Source organism: Acipenser ruthenus, chromosome 31 (genome assembly GCF_902713425.1).
Source record: "Acipenser ruthenus chromosome 31, fAciRut3.2 maternal haplotype, whole genome shotgun sequence".
Classification (NCBI taxonomy): Eukaryota; Metazoa; Chordata; class Actinopteri; order Acipenseriformes; family Acipenseridae; genus Acipenser; species Acipenser ruthenus.
The window spans coordinates 371,463-394,814 of record NC_081219.1 but is presented as its reverse complement, the minus strand read 5'-3'; the positions used below and the strand labels follow the sequence as shown (position 1 = coordinate 394,814).

Sequence of the window (23,352 nt, the reverse complement as noted above, 5' to 3'; positions counted from 1 at the left end):
ACATTATAACATAACTGCTGTATCCTGGTACCTTTACTGTGGGTCCCATAGTATGACTGCAGCAAGACCATGTGGGTTTTTATGAACTACAGGAGGAAGCAATGGCTTTCCATCTATAGCGCTGTTCCCAATTGAAATAGCAGACAACCAAAAAATATTCAACAGAAGAAGGACTGATGATAATATTGGTAGTGCTAATAAGAGGTAGGACAAAACCTTAGTTAAGACTATAGCAAACGTAGTTACCCATCATTCACTAAAACAGCTAAATTAGAAAAAACAGATTCTCATCACACTATGTAACACAATTTTTGTTCCTGGGTAGTAAGTGTTATTTCCTAATTGCTTATGCCTCAAAAGTACAGAAAATGGCTATTATTCCCCACAAGCTTTGCTTTTGTGACCACGACAGTGATATTTTGAAATTTACCTATTTCCAATGAGAAAACGGGTGAATTTGTGTCTTTTTGTTCACATAAAGTCAGAAAAAAACAACATATGAATCCAAATTAACATGTATTTATACTAAAGTAATACAAAAATGACTACAAAAGATTTAGAAGTGAGTAGTTTTTCGAGATTTACGATTATACTGTAAATCACTTTCACGAATCAGCCCCCAAATGTAGTCTCCCATCATGTTCTCGTTATACTGTCCTTGGTAGCGGCGTTCAAAGTCCAGTATATCCTGGTGGAAGCGCTCGACTTGCTCCTCCGAGTACGCTCCCATGTTCTCCTTGAATTTATCAAGATGAGCATCAAGGATATGGACTTTGAGGGACATCCTACAGCCCATTGTGCCGTACCAGAGTCTCAACCAGCTCCACATAGTTTTCGGACTTGTGATTGCCCAGGAAGCCCCGAACCACTGCGACAAAGCTGTTCCAAGCCGCTTTCTCCTTACTAGTGAGCTTCTTGGGGAATTCATTGCACTCCAGGATCTTCTTTATCTGTGGTCCGACGAAGACACCGGCTTTGACCTTTGCCTCAGACAGCTTAGGGAAGAAGTCTTGAAGGTACTTGAAGGCTGCCGACTCCTTATCTAGAGCTCTGACAAATTGTTTCATAAGGCCCAATTTGATGTGCAGTGGTGGCATCAGCACCTTCCGGGGGTCCACCAGTGGCTCCCACTTGACGTTGTTCCTCCCCACAGAGAACTCGGTCCGCTTGGAAGGGTCCACCATGCAGAAGTAGCAATTGCTTGAGTGGTCAGTGGGTTCCCGCCAAATTCTTGGGATAGCGAACTTCATGGCTCTCTTTTCCCCTCTGTACCATCCTACAAAAATACATTTATTTCACCCATGACTAATGTGTAAGAGATTCTCGGAACATTTTTCATATTTGATATATTTTTTTCAATAACATTGAAAATTGTAAAACATTTTAAAATTAAAAACTTTTACAATTTTAAAAAATTTAACAAATTTTATAACATAAAATTCCGAGCAACAATTGTCCATCTTACCTTCCAGAGTTTTTTTTGCAGTGCTCGCAGGTGAAATGAGGTGCCCAGGGTTTGTCTTGATCCCCGACAGGCATGCCGAAATATGCCTTGTAGTAGGGTTGGACGATAATGACATTTTTCAGTTATCGATTATCGGCTTTAAATTATCACGATAATCATGATTATCGGCTGAAAAAATAACATGTAAAATGTCTTGGAATTTATCAAATTGAAAATATATGACAACTGCCTCTACGAGTTTAGAAGAAATAAAACCAGCATCTTTAATAAAAGTTATGAAACAATGGTTGGTTACAAAAAAGCACAAATAATATAACTAGGGACCTACCTAATTCGCGATTTCGCGGAAATCGTGAAATTGAGGGGTCACCGCAAAATTCACCTCTTAGGGGCCAATGCATACAAACAAGTACGGTGAGGAAAAAAAAAGAAAACTTGTTTAAATGAACTACTGCACAACACAAGCGATGCAAACTACGTATCTTCCTTCTGTAGATAGCCCATTTTTATTCCTTCGGCGTCCCGTGTGCATTGCACTTAAGCAAAAAAAAAAAAAGTGTCCACAAGTAACATTTACAAAATAATTTCTCCAAAGCAGTTAACGTTCTTGTTTACTATTCAAATGACAAAGTTTTCAGCCTATCAGTGCGTCTTTACTGATTTTATGTGATCTGTACTGTGCAGGAGAGGGCGGGACAAAGGTGCTGCATTGTTTTCATTTAGGTTGCTAAAATCTAGTTTTCAGCATTGGAGGGAAAATAGTAGATATGGACGACAAAAAAAGCAAAGTATATTTCGGCTGATGATCGTTTAAAGATATTTCACAAAGAAACTACATGCAGACAGAGGTAATTGTTTTCCATATCTTAATGTGAATTTGGAGAAAGTACGATCGATTGCTATATAGCTTCAAAATCACGCATTAAACAAACGGCTACTTCAGAGGCTGCTGAACAGAACGTAAAATAAACAGCTTTCAGAAACCAAACTGGAAAGTCAGCGCAGACAAGAAGTATTCCTGTCTGCAAGTTAAATCAGTACTAAACGATCCAGCACAGCCACCTCGCTTCAACCTGCTGCTTACATTACAGTTGGAATTTTAGACCCGAATAGCCACGTCTTCTTTGTTTTGACTCGGTACTAATAAAATAAATGATTGGATGGGACAAATAACATGACAACGAACGTGCTGCATACATTGCCTTTATTAAAGTATGCCAGATGCCCTTGTGTAACCGAGTTTTTGGGCTGTTTCTAATTGATTTCCACATCTGTATAACTTGGTAAAGCTTTGCCTTAACTTCCAGCAATTCAGTGGATGCAGACGTGCAGTCTCAATGTATGGGCAAGTCAACTGCAGGTGATGCTGCATACTCGACTTTAACAAATGCCAGCACTCTGTTTTAGAAATGAAGCAAGTACCACTGTTTTTAGGCTTTATAGTGTTCTGAAATACTGTCTACTTGGGTTTATTTAATGTTTAAACAGGTCCGCGAAATGACCTCGAAATCCTAATTTTATTCCGCAACATACCCGTGAAAAATACGTAAATTTACCGCGATTTAAGTAGACGCCTAAATATAACCAAATCTTTGGTAGCTTTTAAACTTTTGAAATATAGGCTACTTATTAAAAAAAGTGTTTAAAAAAAACCAAACAAACAAATTATAAATTGCGATTAAAAAATATCAGCTTTTCCATACTGCCTACAGACGGGCTTATTACCTTGCGGATCACTTTCTGTCACTCCAAAAAACTGCCACACAGGATTGATGCTGTTTCTTTTTTCTAAAATCTTTTCGGAAGGTTTCGTAGTTTCTGCAGTTGCCATCGCCATTAGCTCAAACGTTTGCCTTTACTCCGTGAATCTTACGTCACATGTTACAACTTCCCACTACGCAGCGCGCACAGATCACGTGTTGCGTCTCACGCACAGTTAAGTCCTGTCTTAATGCTTCAATGCAGAGTTACTGTTACACACAAGCATATCATAGTGGGTAACGGACGATAAAATGATTATCGATAATTATTTTTCAACGCAATACAATTATCGATAATATCACGATAATCGATTATTGTTCCAACCCTACCTTGTAGGCCTCACACATCTTAGCAGATGCTTCCACGGAGTACTTTTTCGCTCTTATCTTGATAAATTGGCCGCAGACATAGCAAAATGCATCTGCCGGATGCTTGCAGCCTCTTGATGCCATCTCAGAAAAATGCAGATATGTATCCACTTAGGCAGCTGGAACTAAACTGAATTGGTGGGCTTAAGGCCCCTGTATTTATACTACTATTTATATTACTGGAAAGTTCTAGAAGTTACTCCAAGTTTACTCAGCACTGAATCTATCTGGAATGTTCTGTAAAATAGGTAAATTTCAAAATATCACTGTCTTGCTCTTATTGTATTATTTGTATTGTAACACTTGAATGTATTTTGTATTTGCTTGTGATTGTAAGTCGCCCTGGATAAGGGCGTCTGCTAAGAAATAAATAATAATAATAATAATAATAATAATAACAAAAGCAAAGTTTGTGGGGAATAATAGCCATTTTCTATACTTTTGAGGCATTAGCAATTAGGAAATAACACTTACTACCCAGGAACAAAAAAAAAAATTGTTACACTGTGTTATAGACGTGATATCTGCAAGCAAGGCCAAGTAAACAACAATGAAAGGGTAAGCTGATCTAAAAAAATATTTCCTTTAATTCAAATATCTCATAACAAAAAGTACAGGACCCAAAGTGTGAAAACTATTGAGCGTTCATCGTGTGAGACACATATTAGCAGAGTTATTAGCAAAGAAGAGCACCCTCAAGCCTAAAAGCACAGGGGCTGAATAGGACAATGTAGTTCAGTGCCCTCTTACAAGCCCAGGTTGTGTTTCATATAATTCTCTGTTTTATTTCTGCTTCGATCAGTAATTACTTTGCTTAGAACTGTAACAATAGCACAGTATCTGCATCTGAGATAACCACTGGGGGGTATGTGGCTCTAATGTGGGCCCCCAAATTCTGTGTACAACTGTGAGTTAGTAAATGGAAAATCTCTCTTCAAAAGCAGTGACAGAGAGAACAAGGCATTACAGCTGCACACCCCCCAGTGGTGATTTGTTAGATGTGAAATTGAGCTGGTAGGAGTGATCTCCAATGCCGACTGTGGTTGAGTTACAGTAGTAAGCTAAGTGTCACCACTCATCTCGGCTCCACCTTGTTACACTCGAATAGTTAGTAAGCCTGCTAAAGAATGATCTAAAGCTGTGGATTGCTGCCTATTAAAAGCTACATTTCTAATATATATCTTAGTATCTGAAAGCTCTGTGTTTCCCTGGACGTGTTTCTGAATAGCAGCATCTGCAGCCCATGTGAATGTGGAGCAGAGGTGCTAGATCCCAAAGCATCCCGAGTGTTAATAAAGACTGTATGAAACTAGGTGTAGTACACTAATGTTTAAGATATTTCTTGAAAATCTCATTTCTAAATAATTAAGAACTGATTACCTAAAATCTGTTTCAGCCAGATCGATTTATGTTAACCCCCTTTTGAGCTGTGCAATAAACAGGTTTAACATGGGAAGCTAATTTTAACTTTAACTATAGAGGGAGAGAAAGAGAGAGAGATAAACTTTTGATTTTTACCAATCCTTTATTGAACAATGCCACACCACCTCTCCTGGAATCTCTGCAGGTCATTAACAAGTTTAAAATAGGTGAAATCAACCTTTAACCTTCTGACCCCCAGCACTCTGAACAGCCTGACCACAACTGTGTGCCCTGCACCTGTCAGCATGTTCTTCCTTGATTTTAAAATGGCTAGCTTTGCCTGACCTAAAAATAATCAGCTCACATATGTGCCTTTGCTTTTGCCAATAGGGGACCCCAAAAATAAACATTTTCGAAGTCAAATCTGCCCCCAGCTCGTGCAGCCGCTCCTGCAAGAGGTTGAAGAAAGGCCTCAGTCTCCTACAGTCTCTGATGTATGGGCAACAGACTCCTCCTGCTGGCAGAATTCACAGACCCAGCTGATATTGGGGTCTATTTTGTGCAGGAGCCAGGATGCCATGCAGGAGCCTCCACTGCAGGTCTCCTTCTCTCTTGTCCAGGGGGGTTTGTACAGTACCCTCCATTCTGGGGTTCCTTCGTCCCCCAGGGACAGGTGAGCCTAAAGTCCACCATCCCTCTCAGCTCACGGCAATGTGCTATCTTTATACACAGTTTGTACATTTCCTTATTATTTACATTTTTTAAATCAAGTTCTTTTACCTTCTGTGTTTTTAAAAGCTTCCCGTTCTCTTCCTCCTTCCCCTCCTCCTATTCAATCTCTACAGGAGTCACCAGCAGCCCTGGGAAGTCAATATCTTGTCTCTGTTTCCCCCTCATCTCTCCCCTCAGGGCCTCCCTGAGCTCTGGGAAGAGACAGCCCCTCACCTGATTCACCACCCTCCCTGCCTGCCTCCCACAGTGCCAGTCCAGCCTGTCAGCCAGCTCAGCGAGCGGGAGAGTCCAGGGGCCATCAGGTGAGCTAGCCTGACAATCTCAGCCCTCACAAAGCTGGCCCGCAGAGTTTCCGATTGGAGATACTGTGCTGAAAAGAGGGGATTGAAGAGCAGGGGCTCCTCTGTCAGCCTCTGGCCTGTCAGTCACCTCCTCTCTCTTCACCTTCCCCTTTTTCCAAGTCTGTAAAATACTGTGATTAAAAAGACGGCAGGTCAGAACTGCCCAGAGCACTGTGGTTAATTAAGAACAGGTCATATTTAAATCCCAGTCCTCCTACTTTACTTAAAAATCCCATCAAGCTGCTCCCAGTGAACCCCCTCCCCAGTGTACAGGAGTTTCTGCACTGTTAGTAGTCGGAAGGCTGCCACTCTGCCAGCGATGCTGACCAGCCCCTGCCCCCCCTCATCACGGGGAGGTAAAGCACAACTGACTTCAGCCAGTGCTTCCCTCCCCAGAAAAACCCCACAAGGAGCTTCTGAAGGCTGGTCATCAAGTCTCGGTGGGTTCAGACACACCAACCTGCCATTTCTGCTCCATGTAGATATCTGTACCAAGGAACACTCCCTAACCCTAACCCTTAAAATCACCCTTCTTGGCTAATGATAAAAAGTCCCTAATTAAAAAAATATTATTGAATATTCTCTTCCAAGTATACAATAAGTCTGGTCAGGGTGAATTGTTTTGTCCATGCAGTTCTTTAATCTAGTAGCCAAACATTTAGAAAAAATCTTTAAATCAGAACATAAAATTGGGCAGCACTCTAAAGCTCTCCAACAATTGAGCAGCCCAGCCTCCAGGCTCTCCACCAGCACCAGAAACACTGTGCTATTTGGGCTATTTATTATTATTATTTGTTTATTTAGCAGACGCCTTTATTCAAGGCGACTTACAGAGACTAGGGTGTGTGAACTATGCATCAGCTGCAGAGTCACTTACAATTACGTCTCACCCGAAAGACGGAGCACAAGGAAGTTAAGTGACTTGCTCAGGGTCACACAATGAGTCAGTGGTTGAGGTGGGATTTGAACCGGGGATCTTCTGGTTACAAGCCTGTTTCTTTAACCACTGGACCACACAGCCTCTTTATTGAGCTATTTATTGAGCTATGAGGCAGGGTGTCAGTGGCAGATCAGTGGCAGGGCTGAGCTATGAGGCAGGGTGTCAGTGGCAGGGCTGAGCTATGAGGCAGGGTGTCAGTGGCAGGGCTGAGCTATGAGGCAGGGTGTCAGTGGCAGGGCTGAGCTATGAGGCAGGGTGTCAGTGGCAGGGCTGAGCTATGAGGCAGGGTGTCAGTGGCAGGGTGGAGCTATGGGGCAGGGTGTCAGTGGCAGGGCTGAGCTATGAGGCAGGATGTCAGTGGCAGATCAGTGGCAGGGCTGAGCTATGAGGCAGGGTGTCAGTGGCAGGTCAGTGGCAGGGTTGAGCTATGAGGCAGGGTGTCAGTGGCAGGGCTGAGCTATGAGGCAGGGTGTCAGTGGCAGGGTTGAGCTATGAGGCAGGGTGTCAGTGGCAGGGCTGAGCTATGAGGCAGGGTGTCTATGAGGCAGGATCAAGTAGTAGCAATAATTAATTGAATATGGGTGTAGATAGCAGGTGTAGGACATACTGTAAATAATGTAAGATGTCAGTTTATATTGGCTATGTTAACAACAAAAATACAGTCTGATAAATGGCCGCCAAGGTCTGCTTGTCCATGCACTGGTTCAAAACAAATCTGTTAAATTAACTCAACCTTGGCTTTGATACATCCGCCTCAGGACTGTGTTTTTCTGAGGAAGCAAAATATTTGTGAGGGAAGAGAAGCTGGCGTGGTTTGTGTTTGCTCATTTGTCTGATAAGACCAGATATTTCAACAACAAAAAAGGAAAGAAAAACAGGCTGTTGGAGTTTGGAACCCACTTGTTTGTTATCTTTTACTTGGAAGCGCCAGTCCTCTCTGTCATGCTCTGTTGTTTTTGTCTGTGTTGAATGCTGTTTGAAAGCGTTACCAAACAGTGCTGCAGTATTGTGGGTGCAGTTCTGCAACAGTAGTAGTGCAAATGAATCATTATATTTTTATAAATAAGAGCAAAATAAAGAAAACAGCAAATAATTACATTTAAGCGCGAGTTAAACTAAGAGCAGTTAAACTTATTGTAAAAATATTTGCTTTTATGAGTAAAGTCCATTAAGAGCACATAGTAAATATAATAAATGGATAAGAACCATTTCAAATAAGAGCAATTACACAAAACGTGAATACAGATACCTATGAGTAAAAGTGCAAGATACAGGAAGCAGTTATAGTTAAGACAGTGTTATAGGTAAGAATGTGTTAAGGAGGCTGTGTGGTCCAGTGGTTAAAGAAAAGGGCTTCTAACCAGGAGGTCCCCAGGAGGTTCAAATCCCACCTCAACCACTGACTCATTGTGTGACCCTGAGCAAGTCACTTAACCTCCTTGTGCTCCGTCTTTTAGGTGAGACGTAATTGTAAGTGACTCTGCAGCTGATGCATAGTTCACACACCCTAGTCTCTGTAAGTTGCCTTGGATAAAGGCGTCTGCTAAATAAACAAATAATAATAATAATAATAATAATAATAATAATAATAATGTGTTGACAGGAAAGCAGAGCGCTGGCGATGTACCACTCGCTCGAGGAGTTTAGAGAGAAACAGAGAAGGGAGACAGGACGGTAGTTCTGGAGGGACGAGGGACAGTTTTTTGTAAGGTGGGGGTGATGCAGGCCTGTTTGAAGGCAGACGGGAAACAATAGGTGTTGAGAAGAGAGTGCATGGAAGGGAGTAGAGCAAGGGCAGTGAGAGTGAAGAGGAAGAAATCTAGCAGAGTGGCCAGGGTTGGAGAGGTGGATGTTGAAGTCACCTAATAGAACAGTGGGGGTGGCGGAGGGGAGGGAGGAGAGGAGGAAGTCACTTTGTATATTAAAGAATGTCTCTACAAAGTCATAAAATAGTTTTTAGTAATGGTGAACTAACCATCCAAACCAAAAACATTTTGATTCAAACAAAACAAAGAAAAAGCACAACTTGTTTTGACACACATTATGTCTTCATCAGGTGTAGCGATACAACAATGTCAAAATAGTTTCTAAATAATTCCATTGTTATTAATGAAGCTAAATAAAGAGCTGCAGTTTTACTGACAGACTCAGCCTCCTTTTAAATGCTGAGTTCCAGTTTCTCTCCAGCCTGTAGAAGAGGCGGGTGCAAACAGGAATGGTTTCAGTGCTGAGTTCCAGTTTCTCTCCAGCCTGTGGAAGAGGCGGGTGCAAACGGGAATGGTTTCAGTGCTGAGTTCCAGTTTCTCTCCAGCCTGTGGAAGAGGCGGGTGCAAACGGGAATGGTTTCAGTGCTGAGCTCCAGTTTCTCTCCAGCCTGTGGAAGAGGCGGGTGCAAACGGGAATGGTTTCAGTGCTGAGCTCCAGTTTCTCTCCAGCCTGTGGAAGAGGCGGGTGCAAACAGGAATGGTTTCAGTGCTGAGCTCCAGTTTCTCTCCAGCCTGTGGAAGAGGCGGGTGCAAACGGGAATGGTTTTCTCATGGTGCCCAAAAGAGCACCACAGTAATAAAGGATGCAAACTATTCATTAAAGCAGCAGGACACCAAATGACTTTTCTTTTGGTGTTATCCCAAAAACTATTGCAGAAACAGATTGCAGCACATGGCAAGAAGACTACCTTCGAAGATAATTTGCTTTACTAGTAGAACAAAAATGTAGATTTTCTTATGTTTTTCTTACGTAATTACTGACATGAAGAGGTTTGAAAAGGTTTGTCACCAAAACATATCTAGGCAGTTCCTGTAAGCTGCGTGATTTAGTACCCAGTAAAGCTACATGTATCAATCAATATTTATTTTATATAGCGCCTTTCATATGGGAGAGAGTTCCAGAGAGTCGGGGCCATGAAGCTAAAAGAGCGCTCTCCGAGTGTGGTACACTTTTGCTTGGGACCTCAGCTTACATACGGGGACATAGCGGGTCAGCAGGTTGGAGAGATACTCTGGACCTGTGTGATGAAGGACCTTGTAGGCAAGCAGCAGAATTTTGAAAGTATTCCTGAACTTTACAGCTAGGCAATGCAGCTGGGCAAGACAGAGGGTAATGTGATCATGTTTTTTACATCTGGTAAGGGTCCTAGCAGCGGCATTTTGAACCAGCTGCAATTGGTTTATGGCACGTGACAGAAGACCACCGTAGAGAGAGTTGCAGTAGTCGATTCGAGAGGAGATTAATGCATGACAGAGTATCTCTGTATCTGGGAGGGAAAGATAGGGACGGACCTTTGAGATGTTTCAGAGGTGGTAGACGAAGGATTTGACTATAGAGAACATTTGGGCATCAAAGGAGAGGTTATTATCCAGAAGTACACCAAGGCTTCGTACAGTGGGGGAAGGCAGCAGCAAACAGTTTCCAAGGTTCAAGGTGGCAATATTAAAATTCTTGAGTTCTTCAATCCATCTAGAAGTAGTTCAGATTTGTTGGTGTTGAGCTGAAGAAAATTGGCAGACATCCAGGCCTCGATGTCTTGGATACAAGCTGAGAGCCAGACCATGGCAGAAGGACACCCAGGGTCTAGTTTTAGGTAGAGCTGGGTGTCATTTGCATAGGAGTGAAACATGAGGCTATGTTGGCAGATGAGGTGACCCAAGGGAAGCATGTGGCTTGTCAAACAGCGAGTAGCCATTTGGGGTGGAGAGATGTAGCGAGTGCTTATCATTTACAGAGTGTCAGGTTTCAGCTAGACAGAGAAGATCAAGATTAGTATCAGTTATAAGTTCATTGAGAAGCAGAGATTTGTTAGTCAGAGAACGGCAATTTAGGAAAGAGAGTTTACAGTTTGTAACAGGCAGTACAGGGGGAGAGGGAGTTAGTAATGGTATCTGGAGCAAGTACTTACCAGTGTTCATTCTAGGAGAGGAGAAAGAGTGAGCCCGCTGTGTCCAGGGGATCCAGACATTAGGTGTCAAGGTGGGAATGAGGCCTCTAGTAGCCATTGGGAGAGATTAGGAAAAAGTCTTTACTCCACCTGTCCTCGCTCTGACTCCCACAGCTCAGACTGCCCTTGGACGTGTGGCCCTTAGACGGCTGCCACGTAGAACGGCCTGCGTTCTAAGACACTGTTTGCCATTTATACTATCCTGTGGGCCTACAGCCGTATACAATATTCTAATCAACCCTACGATTCAACACAGCCCAACACAGTTTACAAAACTTAAATAACAATTGTTAAAGACAGGGATAGTTACCCCAACAACAACGATTTTTACTATCAAATTAAATACAATCCACTTACCTGGTTATATGTTGAGTCGCCCAGCAGCACGGTGTTCAGTAAAAATAAGCAGAGACACACAGCACATGTGGCCTCAGTTGCAAGGTAAACACACATGACTGGGCTTGGCTTACAGAACCCGGAAAGAAGAATGGAATACCATGTTCTTGACAAAGGTACTGACAAGGAATTCAATTCGGCCCTGAAACTGAAACATCACGTTTTGATCTCTTCTTAGTTACTGATGATTTATTGTTCACTGTTTAGTAGGTGCAATCCTAGATCTAGTGGATTATTCCTTTCATTTGTGTCAGATTTGTTGCAAAGAAATTGGGACTACAGCCATTTACCTGCTGATAACCACAGGCTGCTGGATTTTGTCTAACAGGTAAGAATTATGCAATTTATAAATGAAAAAACAGAACAAAACAAAAAAACCTTTTTGTTGCAAAGAAAGCTGTATATATACAATACCAGCCATAGTTGCTAGTATATTGCTAGTACGTAGGTGAGAGTATCATTTAATGTTGGGCACCTTATTTATTCTACTGTTAGGTGTGTATTTGAAATGGACAAGCATACTGCAGCAAGGTGGTGAGAGGTATCAACACTTCCCACCGAGGGCTCCAGCTTGAGATATATAAGAAACTGAAACTATACATATTAAAATGTTAATGGCCAGCTCCATAAGAGGAACATACCTGGGTGTTTCACATCAGGAAGAAACAATTAACTTATTTTTTATAAAATGACCCAATTTATTTGATGTGATTTACTCAATTGAGATTTATTATATGAAAAAGTTAAACACGTCACGTGACAAAGGTCCTGTCCTTGTATGAAAACTGGGCTGAACCATATAAAAACTTGTGGAAACTAAGACTTGTTTGTAACAGTGTGCATGTAATATCACTGCTATCCATTAGAGGGCAGTGTGGGTTCACAATGGCACTGCTTCTCTTTAATCGTCTATTGTGTTAACTTCAGAAACCAAATGGCTATTCTGAGTAAACACGACCCAGGAGAGTATTTTACCGCACAGGATAAAAAAAAAACACTCTTACTGAAAATGACAAAGAAAACCTTTTTAGTGAACCGAGTTTGCCATTTATCCCAAAGAGCAAATATTACGAAAAATATAATGCCCCTTTCTTGGCTGAGTCTGCAAAATGATTACATGTTTATTTGCTGTCTCAGATTTTCCACTATGCTTGATTTCATAAGCATTAAACCTTAGAACTGGCCGACATGATAAAGCTGTGTAGTTTATTACAGTAACAATCCCATAGTACACATATAAAGTATAACATTTGCTGTATTGACTGCAATAAGTATAGTACTGTAAGTAAAGCATGTTTGGCAATATATATATTTTTCTTAATACATATACTTATTTGGGAAATATTTGTTAAACTCCATCCTGGTAATGCTGTGGTCTGTTAATGGGTCTGACAAGCTGTCTTCATGCTGATACCCTAAAGAACATTTCATGCACATTTTAGCAGGCTTAAAAGCCCTTATGATTTTAGAGTTTAAAGCTCTGGATATTATTTTACAATGGCATCCCAATGGTATTTTTTTAACTCTCCTGGAATCTATAGTGTGATACTCTGGTACTGTGTGACCAAAGCGGTGCAGTAAAATCAGATCACAGAGTTACATGAAGGGATTTGTGGAAATGATGAGGTCATTTCAAGTTTTTGAAATATGAAATGTGTCAGAGGAATGGGAATGACCTCATCCATAGAGCTGCTGCATTTTTTTCAGTCCCCAGAGATCCCTGTTAAAACACATATCAGTGTGCTGAATGTCATAGGAAGCAATGTGGCAAATCAGTGTGCTGTATGTCACAAATTGCTGGTGTGGGGGGGGGGGCTAATTCTGAAGCCATGGTAATGCACTGGTGCCCAAACAAAGTCGCTCCTCCCTCAAACAAACACAACATCCCCCCCAAAAAAAAAATCTTCCAAAATATATTCAGAAAAATATACATATATGTGTTAAAGTCGTTGTATGTGCTTACTGTACAGAGCTCGCTGAAACTGGTCCTCTTTGGGTTTCATGTGCTTACTGTACAGAGCTCGCTGAAACTGGTCCTCTTTGGGTTTCATGTGCTTACTGTACAGAGCTCGCTGAAACTGGTCCTCTTTGGGTTTCATGTGCTTACTGTACAGAGCTCGCTGAAACTGGTCCTCTTTGGGTTTCTTTGTCAGCTGAAGATTCATTGCTTTCCTTTTTTTTTAAAGCTTTCAATTTCTGAACTCCCACCAGCATGCTTTTATATAAATACAGTAAATGCAATTTTGTGCACCCTGCTCTTTTTCCTCAGGGATGGCTTGTCAATATTCCAAAATGTAGTTTCAGTTACTTACGGGTTAAAAATGGAGGGGTGCTAATTAAGCATACATTTAAAATCTCTTTCTCAGGATTGGGCACTTCAACACAAATAGCATCTTATCTTTAAACCTGTTTGTTTCATCCGTAGATGGCTTCTTCTCAAGCCTGTATTATTTACCGGCACCGGCACTGAATAACAGCAGCTCGTTTATTGTGTGATCAGCTCTTTTGAGGGGTCATCACAGTAATTAGAGACACTTAATTGAAAGTGTTGTCACAAATTTAACGTTTAAACTATCTTCTCAACAATTTCAATTTTAGCCAAAGTTTAGTGCAAACTTGCAATTTCTTTCTGCAAGGAGTAGAACATCTTGTAATGTTTCAAACTCTATTTCAATGATCGAGAGCCCCGAAGGACAGTATACAGTAAGTCCACCCTACAGGGATGCTTTGTTATGCAATGCATGGGAGCAAAGGTTACTTAATTGTTTAATAATGACACCTTAATACAGTTAAAGGTGAGTCATACAGCGCAGGTTCGCGTCCTGGCTGTGTGAAGCAGGACTTCACTGGGGGCTCCGAAGGCAGTGTCGCATTGGCTCTAGCTCTCGTGTGGGTTAGGGAGGCAAAACCAGCAGGGACTGTTTCTCCTTGTCGTGCTACAGCGAACTCTGCTGGCCAGGCATCCAGTGAGCTCAAAGGTGGATGCCTTGGTCATGGGATCGGAGGACGTCCACTGAGCCTTCGGGTCTCCTGAGCCATGTGGGTAATTGATGCACATAGGGGGAAAGTGATTGGACATTCCAAACTGGGAGAACATTGTGGGGAAATTATAATTGGATGCACTACATTAAAAAAAATAAAAAATTGCAAAATCCAAGAAGGAACTGTTTTGAACTGTGTTGTATGATGATAGAATCAGGTTGAGGGCTGCACATGCGTCCCCTTGGTTAGCTCAGGAGTGGTTGAGATCTGCACATGTCACCCTTTGGTTAGCTCTCAGGAGTGGTTGAGGGCTGCACATGTGGCCCCTTTTTTATTGCATCATTGGGAAGAAGTCTGGAGAGTGCAAGTTTTATAGTACATCAGTTTTAGAGTATTTTGAATTCAATCTGATTTAATTGTTTTCTGTTTTGTTTATAGATTGAAGATATCATTTTAAAAAGTGAAACCAGCCTTCTAGACCCACTGGATAAGTCTGCAAATACATCTGGTGCCATTATTCTAATTAAAATAATATTGATTCTTGCATTACAGCTAAATCCACTGCATAGTAGAGTTCACTTTGCTGATTAAAATCTGCTGATAAGGGTTATTTTGTTTAGGTTTGGATGCCTGCCTGCATGCTAACATCATTGTTGAGTAAACCTTGTTACAAAACTGCACAGCATTCAGTAGATATGGATCTAGTTATTTCTTTTGGAAAGTAAAAAAAAAAACACTGAAATGGAATTGAGAAAATATGCTTCTTCTTAATGTGTAACTAAAACATATTCAAGACAGTAACAACAAACTAAGGTTCTTTACGTTATACCCTTTAGCACATGTCTGTTAGACACAGTGAAGATACATGATTTCTATGAATTTAAATAGCAGTCCGAACTATGCAACTCTTTAAGGGTTTAACAGAGCTTTCACCTTTTATAATAATCTTGTTCATTCGTGTTTTGTGCAATCCTTCTTCCAAATCAGGAAGGAGAACTGTAGCTTTAAATTACAGACTGAATGAGAATCCATAACTTAAAAAATGCAGAGGTTTTGACAGCTGATGAAGACATTAACTGAAGTATTTTGGCTTTGGGTGCAATCCAGAGTGATTTTAAGGTTGTATGACTTCCCTACTGCACAAGTCCCTACACGGTTCTGCTCCAGCTTATATTGCAGAGAGGCTCATTCCATGTCCCTGGACGTGCCCTGCGGTCACAGAATCCTGGTTTATTGGTGGAGCACAGAGTTAGGGAGCATGTGCTTCTCAAACTATACGCCTAGGACCTGGAACTCAGTTCCAAAAGGTATTAGGGACTTGGATTCTGTTTAATCCATCAAAACTAACTTGAAGACTTATTGATATAGTATGGCCTTTGCAGCTTCCTAGGCATGTATCATTTGCTGTTATTGGTGTAGTTCTGTATTCAGTCTGCACAGAGCTGTGAGGTGTGTCTCACACGAAAAGCTCTTTAGAGTTAAATGTTTGTTGTTGTTGTTGTTGTTGTACTTGACTTACTGTACTTACCCTCAGTTTTGTTATGTACCTGAAACCTTGGTTTGATATCAAATGAAACGTTTGTTATAGCAAACATATATTTTCATTTAAATCTTAATATCTGGTACTACATTAGGTTAAAGAACGTTCTCAGTTTCTGTGTCTTATTCTCAGGATATGAGTTATACTTGCACTTCCTGGGTCAATCAATGAACAAGGGCATGCAGGTACTAAAATCTGACTCATTTTGGCTTAAAGATACTTGATGAAGAAAATTGCAAATAACTTATCTGTCTTCTTTAATTCACTTAAAGCAAACTGTATTATAGTGTTGTGAATAAATGTCCACTAAGTTCTGTTTGTGTCCTGAGCTGGATTCAAACTCATGTGTCAACCTGGCTCTTTCGTTTGTGTCTTGAGCTGGATTCAAACCTATGTGGCCACCTGGCTCTTTCATTTGTGTCCTGAGCTGGATTCAAACCCATGTGTCCACCTGGCTCCTTCATTTGTGTCCTGAGCTGGATTTAAACCCATGCCTCCATTCCCCCACCACCTGGTCGTCACTCTTTCTTTGGACCGACCTAACAGGAACTAACTGCAGTAAGGTCATCTTTGCCCCCATGCATATTCACTTTAAACTAAGTTGCCCTAAATCTGCATGGTCTGATAGAAAGCCATGGCATCACTGCAGCTATCCAGGCCAAGACTGTCAACAGCTGATGCTCTCCATACTGGATTAGGGTGTCAGAGCTGGGGAGGCGTAAGATATGTTTAACTGCAGAGAGGCCAGCATAATTCTTTATATACAGAATAGAGACTTCAGACTAATATACAACAAAGACAAATCTACCTAACACTTTTTATCATTAGTTAACTTCACTATGTGGTGGAGGTTGAAAAATGACTAAGTTTATCCATTTTTCACTGAAGTGCCATTTTCATGATTTATCTGCAACTCAAATGGAATTTTGGATTCACTGAGGTGCAGTTGGCATTTTATCAATATTGTGTATAAACTGGGAAGGAGCGGAGCCACAGGGAATGAAATCCAAAATAGAATTGTTACTAAATGATAATTCCAGTCTTTGGAACAGGCCAGAAACCCACCCTAGATTAAAAACGCATTGAACTTTTCTGGAGTTAGAATTCGAGCACTTTAATCTTCCTGTCCAGAATAATGCATACATTATGAGATAAAACACGTTATTTCTATACAGAGCCTTTCACTTTTCATCAATATATAACAGCACTATGTTGTATTGTTTGCTCTGTCCAAGATGCATACAGTGCTCTGAACATTAGGGCTCCACATTCACTTTGCGTTGGCTGATTAATACATGTGTGTACTGAACAGTACACAATGTACATACAATGTTGTCAGCTGCTTATAGAACGTTAAGATGCACTCTTAAACTGTGGAAAGTTAAACATTTATTAAAGCTTGACTGACAGAAACATCGAACCTGTTTGCTTAGTTACTGCATTCACAATAGATAGGGCAATGCCAAACTTTCCTGCTGGCTACTTTCCCTAGTAAGTCTCCAGGGCTGGATTCTAATGATACTGGAACGATTCAGTGAAGTGCAAGGGATTCTGCTGGTCCAAGCCTTCCCTCGTTAACATCAGAAAAGTCTGAAAAATACCATTGGGACACCATTATAATCACAGTGCTTTACCCTGGATATATACCATTGGGACACCATTATAATCACAGTGCTTTACCCTGAATGTACACCATTGGGACACCATTATAATCACAGTGCTTTACCCTGGATATATACCATTGGGGAACCATTATAATCACAGTGCTTTACCCTGAATATACACCATTGGGACACCATTATAATCACAGTGCTTTACCCTGAATATATACAAGCAGAACTATTAGCCAACCAACAATAATTCTATTTGCAAATTTACTGGAGATTCCAACATAGTGTAAATTGATGGGAAACTGAACACTTATTGTAAAGTGATGTCATTATGTGTGAGGTTTCAGGAAGTCTGAGTTACAGAGCTAAACAGGACCTGATGCATGCAATGAAAAATTGACCTTGTGTTCAGAACTACGTTAACATCTCTCCTGTCTTGATGTCAGTTACCTTTATGAGCAGTTCAATATGACATTACAATGAAGAGAGCTATAACAGTACTTGCATGCTCAATTGACGGGATAATAAAAACCTTATGTTTGTTTTTTGTTTTTTTGACAAATCAGTGGGGCCGCCAGTTCTTCAACGATGTTTTTTTTCCATCCTTATTGATAGGAAACCATGAAATACTTGCAATAGTTAACAGTATTAGATAGTTTTGACTGTTAATTAAAAATATCATTTAAAAAGCTCATTTCAATCAAAGGAGAAAGTGCTGCAAGTGAGTGAAAACTCAGCAAACTTTACACCAGTAACCAGTGTTAGATTGAAATAAACTAGCTTACTGGGACCCAGTACAGCTCTGGCAGGCACACCAGCAGCAAGCTGTATGATTGAATCCATAACTATACCCTGACCTTCATGCCTACATTTCCATTTCAACATCTGACCTCACTTCAGCTGTCCAGTACCCTGAGTAATGTGGGGCTGGGAAACAATCAGGAAATACTCCCTAATGATATACTGCAACCCTTATGGATTTTCTGCAATTCTCCCTGTGGATATTCTACCAACCTCCCTATGGATATACTGCAACCCCTATGGATATTCTGCAATTCTCCCTATTGATATTCTGCCACCCTCCCTCCCTATAGAGATTTTGCTGTCAGAGACTTGAGATAAAAGAAGAGATTACTGACAGAACAAAAGATAATTTTACAAAATCTAATCTCTCTGATACATACTCCACAAAAATGTAATAAAAGGCAGGCTGCCTTAAAATTACTTTTTTGCAAATCATCTTCAGGACTGCTGTATAGGAACCATTAGATAATTTGAAAACAGGAGCAAAAATATAGCTATCAGAGATCACTCCCCACACAAAATGAATACAAATCATCTCATTGAAATGTGTTGAGAAAACTGGCCTGTTCTCATGAAAGCTGGTAATGGTAACTATTTATTTCTTGTTTATCGGGTGCTTATAGTGCAGCACACGGATAAATAATAATAGGCAAGCTTGGGGTTGCTCCTACTGGGAGAATGCCCTTCTTGTCTCTTCATATTAAAACCCAGTAAACATCTCTCAAAGACTATGGAACATGTTAGGTGCTTCCAAATGAACACAGTCAATGAGGGCTGTATGTACTGTTGTGAATGTGTTTTTGGAGTCTGGTTTATTTCAGAACCTTCTGTTTTATCCGGATCCAACCAGGCTGGAGGTTCCAGCGATGTACCCCTTCTCTCGACAGCTGCTAAGGGCGGGCCTGACAGCTGAATACCTGGACTTCCTCAGACCCGCCTGTAATTCTGCTCTGGATGAATCTTTCAGTTGAAAGTCATCCTGTAGAGATGAATAAGGAGTGTCTCCCTGTGCTGGAGTGTCACTCCAGCTGGCAGGCCTGGTTCAAAGAGGGGAACCTGCCACTGAGCCCCACCAGCTGGCAGGTCTGGTTCAAAGAGGGGATCCTGCCACTGAGCCCCACCAGCTGGCAGGTCTGGTTCAAAGAGGGGAACCTGCCACTGAGTCCCACCAGCTGGCAGGCCTGGTTCAAAGAGGGGAACCTGCCACTGAGCCCCACCAGCTGGCAGGTCTGGTTCAAAGAGGGGAACCTGCCACTGAGCCCCACCAGCTGGCAGGTCTGGTTCAAAGAGGAGAACCTGCCACTGAGCCCCACCAGCTGGCAGGTCTGGTTCAAAGAGGGGAACCTGCCACTGAGCCCCACCAGCTGGCAGGTCTGGTTCAAAGAGGGGAACCTGCCACTGAGCCCCACCAGCTGGGTGACTTCTCTTTTCCACTCTCAGCCCGTATAATACAGATTTTGTACTATATTTTTACTATGATATGTCATTAGAAGGAGATTTACCACACCTGTCCTTTATATGGCTTTAAAATAGGTTGATCTAATTATGGTAACCTTCTCCTTGGATTCTCATGTATTATTAGGAAAATATTTAGCAAATGCTTTTGTTGGCGGTTAATAAAGGCCCTAATCAGTGATTATATTTGCTTGAAATCCTTGAATCCAAGCCCTTTACTGGGGTTTAACTTTGCTTGCAGGTTTAATAAATATTATCAGTGGCAGCGACTTCTGTTCAAGAATGCCCTCTTTTCAAAACCGCTTCCTGTGTGTGTCTCTAGTCTCTGTTGACTGGAGATCAAAACTGTGCTTGTTGACGGAGCCACCCTTGATATTATCTTGTGCTGCTGAATTGGGTTGCATGAATGTATTATTCAGATAAAATAAGGCTTAGTGGTATACTTAAGAGAACCTAAAAACACTTACAATATCAAAGAAGAAAAAAGAAAATGAAACAATAACAAACTTTGCTTTTCTTGCATAAAGATCCCCGAAGCAAAGTAATGGCTTAGACCGACTGGAGCTAACACAAAAATTCTTACACCATGCACATCCATTCACTACATAGGCTTCAAATGGGTAGTTGTGAAAGGAAACCTATCTGGTACTACACAAGGTTAAAGAAACCTCTGTTAGCAAGCATGCTTTCAGATAGTCTTGCACTTTCCTGATCACAGTGAAATTGTCTCCACTCCTTCAGGGCCTTCTTTCCTGACTTTCCTTAATGGCTGACATGCTTTGAAGTCAGTTATGTGTTTGACCCTGAAGACACTGCTGAGGTGAAATGGTCAAGCAATGCAGTGAAGCAGGCCTGCTGGAAAGCAAACTGAGAGCCTTCTTTTACCAGGTATAGTGTGTAGCAATTTCCATGCTACATAATGTGGGTGTAAGTCTCACCCACCTGTCCCTTTAATTAGGGTCAGTAGCCTGGCCAGGTTTAAACTTCATTTCCCACAGTTCCTTGCAACCGCCCTCTGTTCATCCTCTCTCCCCATTGGCTCATTCAAATATCCATTCCTCCAATCTAAGAGCTCCTTAGAAGCCAGCACCTGTACTAAAGAAGGCTGATTAGGTCTTGAGGGTGATTCCCTTGCTCTTGAGGAATTCATGATCACAACAGTATTTTCTTTGTGTAAATATCAGTGAATCCTTTAGCATTTTTAGATAATTCCAGTGCATCCATTAATTTTCTTTTGTTGTTGCACTTTGCCTAAACTCTTCTTTTTGTTTTCACTGTTACTTGTTAAGTTTAGCTGTTTTTCAAGGTCTGTTTAATGTTTGTTGTTTTGTGTGTTTGGTTTCCATTTTTTCCTGATTATTTTCAAACAACTGTTCAGCATTCAACTCCGCACTACTGGACAGACTCATCATTTCCAACGTTCTCTATGTTTTCATCAACCTTCCACCATCCCCATCAGTACTGGACTCTTTTCTGGACTTCCTTATCAGTTGGTGAGATCATTCCTTTTCTGTTTGTTTTGGATTTTTTTCTCCTTTAATTTGATACTTTGTTTCCTGTATTTTTTGGTTTTGTTCTTTTTATTACTCTGGTTTTCAATGACCCTGCACTGCTGGACTTGTTTAGACTTCACTTTCATTCATCATCCATTGCCATCAAGTGTCTTTGAAATTGTTTTCCATCAGTAATTATTTCATTCACCTTTATCTTTCTCTGTCTGCCTGTGCATTGGTTTTGTGTTTGTGTGTGTTGTGTTTGAGGCCCACTGGACACTACACCCATTTCTCCTTTGTGTTTATTTTTTGGCCTTGTGTTTTGTTCACTTTACTTTCCTACATACTTGCCTGTTCCCTACAATTATTTGTGTTCTTTCTTATGATGATTGTTGTTGCTGCTTTCAACCTTTCTTCTTTTTCTCTCCTTTATCTGTTCTTTACTTATTTTGTATTGTTTATTTCATTTATTGATATTATTGTTCTGTGACAGAAATACAATGAGTTCTGGTGATAAATCTTCCTCCCGACCTGTGAGGGCGCTAAAGAACGGGAGGAGAAGTATCTGGAAGGGCTGGCCTGACAGTTCGTTTCCGGGACCGGGAAGTGGGTCAGCCTGGAAGGAAGCGAGACTCTGTTGTAAGACCGTATTGATTTGACAGGTAAACGAGGGGCAGCTGCAACCGTTTACCTAGATATCATGCGGGATTACATATAGGGGCCAGGGTAACGCTGTTCTTTTCCTTCGTTTGGGTTAGCGTTTGGAGAGAGAAGGATCGAGAGAGGAGCTCTCATTGTTAAAAAGAATAAGAGAAAGAATTACGTGTTGTGTTTGTGTAATTGTCTGTGTTTTTCACCACCAGACAGTTAAAGCACTACTCCGGAGCTGTCGCCAAGGGTCAGCACTATCCGGAGCACCACTGCACCCCGCACTATCTGTGTTTAAACAAAAGCACCATCACGACTGCACTCACCCAGGACTGGTGACCGTCTGTTTGTTTTTGTTCGGGACTGTGCCCTGTTTATTGTTATCCCCGTGCATTACACATTGTTGTGTATCGCCGGGGATTTAGTTATTTTTCGGTCACCAGACCTGGAAAAAGAATAAAGCACTTTTTCACTGGAATACCGTTGTCTGCCTGTCACTCCTGCACCGCATCACCGCTACACCTGTTCCCCTTACCAGGCACTTTGCCACAGTTCACAACAATAAACTGGTTGTTTGTGAAATGGACACCTCTGATGTCCCTGCTTCTGCTGTATGTCACTCTTGCTGGCTTATTATTTAGTTATAGGAATAGGGCCAGTAGTATCTCCTTAGGGAGGACAGGGCAGTTGCCTCAGCTGTGCAGACTGATCGTTTACAAGTGTTTCAAAATACAGGTTTGCAAAATCATGCATTTCTTTTAAAACTAGTTGGCATGAACAGTAGGCTCTGGTAAAACAAGAAGCATGATGTGCTGGACTGAAACAGCCTTTTTAAAGTACATACCAGAGCTCGGGTGTAAGCGAGATGGTATTGTGCAGCATTGGCTGAAATAATGTTGATGCTTCACCCCCATGGTTTTGCACATGTTGAGCTTCAGGACTCCAGCTGTCTGACTGAAGAAGGATACTTCAACCTGGGTGCAGGAGGGGGGCAGACATTCCACAAACATATTTTCCTGTTTTAAAATATAATAAATGACTGCATATCCACATGAAAACCTGTACTGTTTCAGCGGTGAACTTGAGAAACACATCCCACATTATCCCCACAAGAACAAGCTAGATGAGGAGATTAAGGACTTGTAATATTTATAAAATTACATCTATAAATGCACTATTAACACTAGTAGACTGATATCATCAAAATAATTCAGTAATTATTAATGGCATTAAACAACACCTTGCAATTTATAAAATGAGACATTTACACAAGTAGTGTTCATAACATTATAGAGGACTAACCAGTTATTCTTGCCTATTGGCACCTCCAGGTTTAATAACATGTTTATGCAGTTGAGGGTATAATTAAACCCACTCCAGCGCTTCTGTGTTTATTTTAATCGGCCTCTATTCTGGATCAGTCGTGACCAATGTAAGCTATACTTGGTGAATCCTGTGTTGTTGTACAGTAAAGGAAACGGTATTCTGTAACTTGGTGGTTTTCCATGATTGCAATGGGCC

At 41.2% G+C, this 23,352-nt stretch overlaps 1 long non-coding RNA gene across 1 annotated transcript; it reads left to right on the top strand.

Moving 5' to 3' along the window:
• The first annotated feature begins 11,421 nt into the window (after nt 1-11,421).
• Nucleotides 11,422-22,526, top strand: LOC131702941 (uncharacterized). Its single transcript, XR_009309614.1, has 3 exons — nt 11,422-11,627; nt 20,432-20,578; nt 21,069-22,526. It is a non-coding gene; the product is annotated as an uncharacterized LOC131702941 (long non-coding RNA).
• The last annotated feature ends 826 nt before the right edge of the window (nt 22,527-23,352 follow it).